General features: G+C 38.2%; 1 long non-coding RNA gene across 1 annotated transcript; it reads right to left on the bottom strand.

Moving 5' to 3' along the window:
- Positions 1-1,435: 1,435 nt before the first annotated feature.
- Positions 1,436-5,724, bottom strand: LOC116149541 (uncharacterized). The gene is made up of 3 exons (XR_004133141.2): positions 5,603-5,724; positions 3,454-3,528; positions 1,436-1,845 (listed from the first exon to the last, which is right to left on the bottom strand). It is a non-coding gene; the product is annotated as an uncharacterized LOC116149541 (long non-coding RNA).
- Positions 5,725-6,055: the final 331 nt, after the last annotated feature.

Below are 6,055 nucleotides of genomic sequence, written 5' to 3'. Positions count from 1 at the left end.
ATTAAACAGATTGTATTCATAGTTAAAGGCCTTCCCACAAATAAAAACTCCAGGCCCAGATGCCTTTACTAGAAAACTCTACCAAACCTTTGAAGAAGATACAATATCAATCCTACATGAAATTTTTCAGAAAATAAAAGAGGAGGAAACAGTTCCCAACTTGTTTTTTGAGGTCAGTATTACCATGACATTAATCACAGAACCCAGCAAACCTATTCCAAGGATATTTACCTAAGAGGAATGAAAACATATGTCCTCGCGAAAATGTATACAGGAATGTTTATTGTATCTTTTTTCCTAACAGCACAAAGCTGAAAACAGCACAAATGTCTATCCCTTGATGAGGGGATAAACACCTTGTGGCATATAATGGAACTCTACCCAGCAATGAAGTAACAAACCAGTGATACATTCAGAAACAGGGAGGACTCTCCAAAGCATTACGCTAAGTGAATAAAAAGATACGAAAGAATACCTTCTGTATGATTGCATTTAAAAGACAGTCTAGAAAATGCAAAAGTGTAGAGACAGAAAACAGATGAGTGGTTCCTAGGGGCTGGGAATGGGGACGGGGTTAACTGCAAAGAGGCATGAAGGAAATTTGGGGGGATGATGGAAAAGTTCTATATTTTGATTGTGATAGTTTGTCAAAGTTCACCAAATTGTACACTTTAGAAGAGTGAATTTGGACACAGTGGATTCATCTACAAAACAGAAACAGACTCGCAGACATAGTAAACAGCAAACAATCTTATGGTTACCCGGGGAAAGAAGGTGGGAAGGGATAAATTTGGGAGTTTGAGATTTACAAATGTTAGCCACTATATATATATAAATAGATTTTTTAAAAAGTTTCTTCTGTATAGCACAGGGAACTATGCTCAATATCTTATAATAACCTCTAATGGAAAATAAAATATGTAAACTAATATATGCATGTATATGCATGACTGGGACATTGTGCTGTATACCAGAGATTGACACATTGTAACTGACTGTACTTCAATTAAAAAATATAAAAATAAGAAAGAGTGAATTTTATCATATCTCAATTTATCATACCTCAGCAAATTTTAAATTTCTTTAAGAATGTTACCACGAGAGGAAACTGGATAAAAGTTACACAGGATTTTTCAAATACACATGAATGTATAATTATCTCAAAATAAAAAAATTTTTGAATAATAATTTTTTTAATTATAAGAGGCTTTTAAAAATCAGTTTAAGAGAAGGATGAAGCAGAAAATATTTAAATGAATATTCTATTCATTTAAAAAAAGAAGAAGAAGAAGAAATATTTACACTGTAAATCAAGGCTCAGAAAGAAAAGCAATCACATATCCCTTGGTCCAGAGTTCAAGGTGATTTACCCAAAGTCATACTTGTGTGAGAGAGGGTGGTGGCTTCTCCCCTGAGCTTGCTCAAGTTGCCATTAGAAAGCCACTGACAGTTATGATTCAAAATGTCCCCAAAGGTTAGAAGGAATCCTGCAATCCTCAACAACAAACTTCACCTCTTGATCTTACCAAAAAGGTTCATGGTGACTGTCCTAGCAAGATTCAAAGTCAAACAGCAACCACTCCACATCTCCCAGCCGTACTTTCCACCAGTGGAGAAGGCCAATCCAAGACAAGTGGCCCTTGCCCAATGAGGGACTGGTGAGCCACAAAAATACTTCCCCCAAAATCCACGGGGCATGAAATGGAAGAGCCGTCCACAGCACTTGGTGAAGTTCCTCTTTTGGGTTCCACATCTGCCTAGGAGACTTCCTCCTTTGGTCTGGCAGACTGGGTTCCAGTAACCACAGGCTGGCATTACAATGGACCAAGCAAGGGGTCAGGCATTCTGGGAGGAAGCAAAGGGGCAAATGGTCAAAGAGGGCCTGAACTTTGGTTCGCGGAAAAGGTCCTCCTTGCATAGAAGCTAGAACTTGACTTTCAGCGGAGGGCTTGGGGTTCATCCTGGCTCGGTTATTGTGGGACCCTGTGCAAACTCTTTAACCTCAGTTTCCTCAACTCTGATGGTCCTACGTCACAAGAAAGATACTAAGATGTAATGAGGTCATGTTTATTCAAATGCTGCATTTTTCTTTTCCCTTAAGCCAGGGTTTCCCGAGGTGCAGCACTAGGGAGGTACACCAGAAAGTTTTAGGTGATAATGGAATTTTTATGTTAATACTTATAAACTTAAAGGGTACTAGCAAAATAGAACTATCCCAACCACCCTGCTAAGATGAAATTAAATTTAAAATGGAATCCAAGTGAAACCTAGGTTAAAAAATGTATTAGGTTAATAGTTCTTTAAATGTATTAAGTAGCTATCACAGAAATCATAAAGATGATTAAAACTTGAGGAAGAACACTGCCCATTATGAGAACCCTTGGGTCTCCTGGAAGGAGTTCTTGGGGACTTTTATATTCAATAACATAGTACTCTCTTTGTAAGGACCCAGGGACACATTATTTTTGGTCTTGGATCAGATGCTTCTCCCAAGGATTTGGTTTGCTTTATCTTATGGACATTGCAAACTACGTAACTGACTGCTTTCCCTGCTTGCACTGACAAGAAGCTTAAAGCCCTAATTGGGGACCGGCTGTCAAATACGTATGGGGCTGTGTCATATCCATTCTCTATGAGTCTCACTCTTAAGGCGAACTGTCACTTTTTTCTCTTCTACTTTTAACTTACTGTCTTCCTATATTTTTATATCCTTTTAAACCACCTTAAATCTTATTTTAAGTAAAAGAGGAGATAAATTTTTAAAAGTCCTAAATTCTTTTTTCTTTTCTTTTTTTTAAAGACAGCATAACCAGAACTTGTCCTGAAACTCAAGGGATGTTTCTTTCTGAATCTTTACGTATCCCCAGGTCAACACAAATTCAAGCCTGCTCCGGTAAGAATGAGACAATCAATCATTTAATTTCTATTTTGAAATTAGGCCTTGTCAGAAGTTATCCTTTTCAAAAGTGTTCCGTCACCATGGTACAGACAGATAGCTATGACTGACTTCAGACCTGGGTAACCCCATGGACCTAACGTTAAAAAAAAAATGGGAAGTGGGTGCTGTGGTGGAAATGGGCTTCCTCCTTTTTTCCTCAAAAGACAAGGTTTTGCTGACAAAAAAAAACAAAAAAACAAAAAAAAAAACCCAAAAAAGCAAAAAACAGAAAACCCAAGCTAAAATGATACCAAAATTTGGCATCAGAGCATTCAAAATACCCAGAGCAATGTGAAACTGTTTTATTCCTAGTTTATCTACTGGTCTCCTAAACTAGCAGACCTTTCCTGCTCGGCTCTCCCTGCACCAACCAGTGTTGTCTCCAGTGTGGGAAGAGTGGGTACTTGTTTTGGATCAACTTTCCTTTTTTTTTTTTTCCAGTGTCTGAATTACATTATATTTTCTGAGCCTCATTTCTTTCTCTGTAAAATAAAGATAATCCCCATTGTACTTACTTCAACACGAAGTCACGATGAAACACTCATCAGAACTCTTCCAGTGGCATGTGACAAACATTCCACTCAAACTAGCTAAGGGCAAAAGGAAGCGGAGATTATTAGAAATTATTCATATAAAGATTGAACAACCGAATCAGTGCATAAAGGTGGATCTCACAGAGCTCTGGAACCAGAAACTTAAATGCCTCCAAGACTCTTCTGTGCCTCTCATTTCGGTTTCATTCTGTGGGTCCACTTTATTTTTTCCTGAAACAGATCAGCCAGGAACATGGCTACCCAGAGCTCCAATGATTTGAGACAATGCACAAACCCAGAGAGGGACCGAGACTTACTTTCCCTGGTCCCAAACGCAAAAAAAAAAAAAAAAAAAAAAAAAAATCCTACAAACGGATCTAACTGACTACTTTTAGGGCAGCTTCCTGTCACTGAATTCATCAACTGCGGCTGTAAATTTGGGGACTGGGACTGGCCCGGATTAGATCCAGTGCTTATCTTTGAGCCATTGAACACCATCGAGGAGATTTTTTAAAAGACAGTAGCTGTCACTCAAGTCACATCTTTAAAATTAGTCTAGGGAAAGAAGAGAAGATGGAGAAAGAGAGACTGTTATGGGCAGAAGAAAACAGTAGAAAATCACTATAGTGGGAGGGTATAGTTCAGGGGTAGAGTGCGTGTCTAACATGCACGAGGTCCTAGATTCAAACCCCAGCACCTCCATTAAAAATAAATAAGTAAAAGAAAAGAAAGGAAAAATCCCCCCCCAAAAAATACAAATTTTGTTAAAAAGAATATACTTGTAAATATTAAAAAAAGAAAGAAAGAATAGAAAATCACTATAGAGTGCTTTAGGAAATCAGGATTATCAGACAAACACATGGTTTTCAAGTGAACCAGGACTTCAAGACTCAAGTGCCACCGACTCCAAGAAGCCTCTCCTGGTAATTACTGCCAGCTGTGAAACGCTTCCCTCACTGGCCTCCCCATTATGCTTGTGTGAAATATACCTTCTATATTCAATTATATGTAATTTCTCATTTGAGTATATACTACATTAAATTGCCTTCTAGTCAACTGACTATCTTAAACTTTGTCTTCTCTACTTGATTATTCCCTGATGATAGAAATTGGCTGTTTCTTGCTGGCGTAGTCATAACAATTGGTGTTTATTATTGCTTCTGGAAAGATGTGTGCTTTTTAACTGGGGTCTACCACACACAAAGTCTTAACCTAAAGCAGTAATTATAATGTTGGGGATGCTAAACACGTACAACAGGACATCTCTGGCAGTCTAAACTAGAGTCCAAATGTTGTCAAATCAAATATAACCCCCACCCTATTACTGCATTTATCATCATCATCGTCATCATCATCAGTTTTGGTTTTGTGATAAACCTATGGCAGTTGTACATCCAGGATGTACCATCTGCAGAGAGGGAGGGGTGAGCAGCTTTGCAGTATAGTTAAGATTATGGCCTCTGGAGCCAAGCAGACCTGAATTCGGTCTAAGTTCTGCCACTTCGTTGTGTGACTAGAATCAAATCACGTCACACCAGTTCCCTCACTAGAAAGTGTGGACAACAGTAATACCTACCTCAGGGAGCTGCTTCGAGGATTAAATGAGTTAAGATGTCTCAAGACCTTAGTATTGTACCCAGGACAAAGAAAGCACTCAATAAAAAGGTAGCATTTTGTTAAAGTGCTAATTCAAATAACGGGTCCCAAGCCCCCATAAACACAATATTCATCAAGCCACATGACACAACTTTCAACTGGAGAATGCAAGAATTATACCTAAACTCTGTCGAAGGGGCTGCAGAATCCAATAGTATATTCAACTGTAGTCCTACATAAACTCTGTGAAATCTTCTGCTGAGACATAGGATGGCAATTGTCTTATAAAATTTTATCAAATTCATTAAAGTTGTTGACTTAAGCCTTCCTACCAAGTCCCACGCACAGACACATGTAACACAACTTCCCCGCCCCCATCCCTTGGAGAGTAACATGGGCTCACGGCAGACTTTAAATAGATAAGAAACTGACCTTTCCTGGGCTATGGTACTGAAATTTTGAGTTTGGTTTCTTTCTTATTAGCCTAACATGACTAATAAAAGATTCCTTAATTTTTTTCCCCAGTGACACTTACCACTGACCTTCCAGAACTTCCTCTCTGCTTGCTTCTGATCTGCATTTGCTGCCTTCGCCATCAAAACACCAAAACTCTTCTCCTAAATCCCATGCTTTCAGTGACAGTGAATTCTATGTGAATTCCTGCTGACATGTCAATGGCTACAGAAGTGTGAAAATGTTATCATTTCCAGGAAATATAATTTAGCTAGAGCCAAATGCAACAAAACGTCTTACCCAAAAGGAGTCAATTTTTAACACCATGGAAGTTCAAAGAGAAAGAAATTTGGGTCATGTAAGACATTTTCTGATAATCACATTAAGCATGTCTCATTACAATTTTATACTTCATGAAGAACTTTTATATTCAGTATTTCAGAGGCAACATTAATATCCCCATTATACAAATAAAGGAACTGGGGCTAAGAAAATTTCATCTCACTGCTCAAATTCATATGGCCAATGGATGATA

This window comes from Camelus dromedarius, chromosome 3, assembly GCF_036321535.1.
Source record: "Camelus dromedarius isolate mCamDro1 chromosome 3, mCamDro1.pat, whole genome shotgun sequence".
Taxonomy (NCBI): Eukaryota; Metazoa; Chordata; class Mammalia; order Artiodactyla; family Camelidae; genus Camelus; species Camelus dromedarius.
The sequence above is the reverse complement of the archived record's forward strand: the minus strand, read 5'-3'. Positions and strand labels throughout refer to the sequence as shown.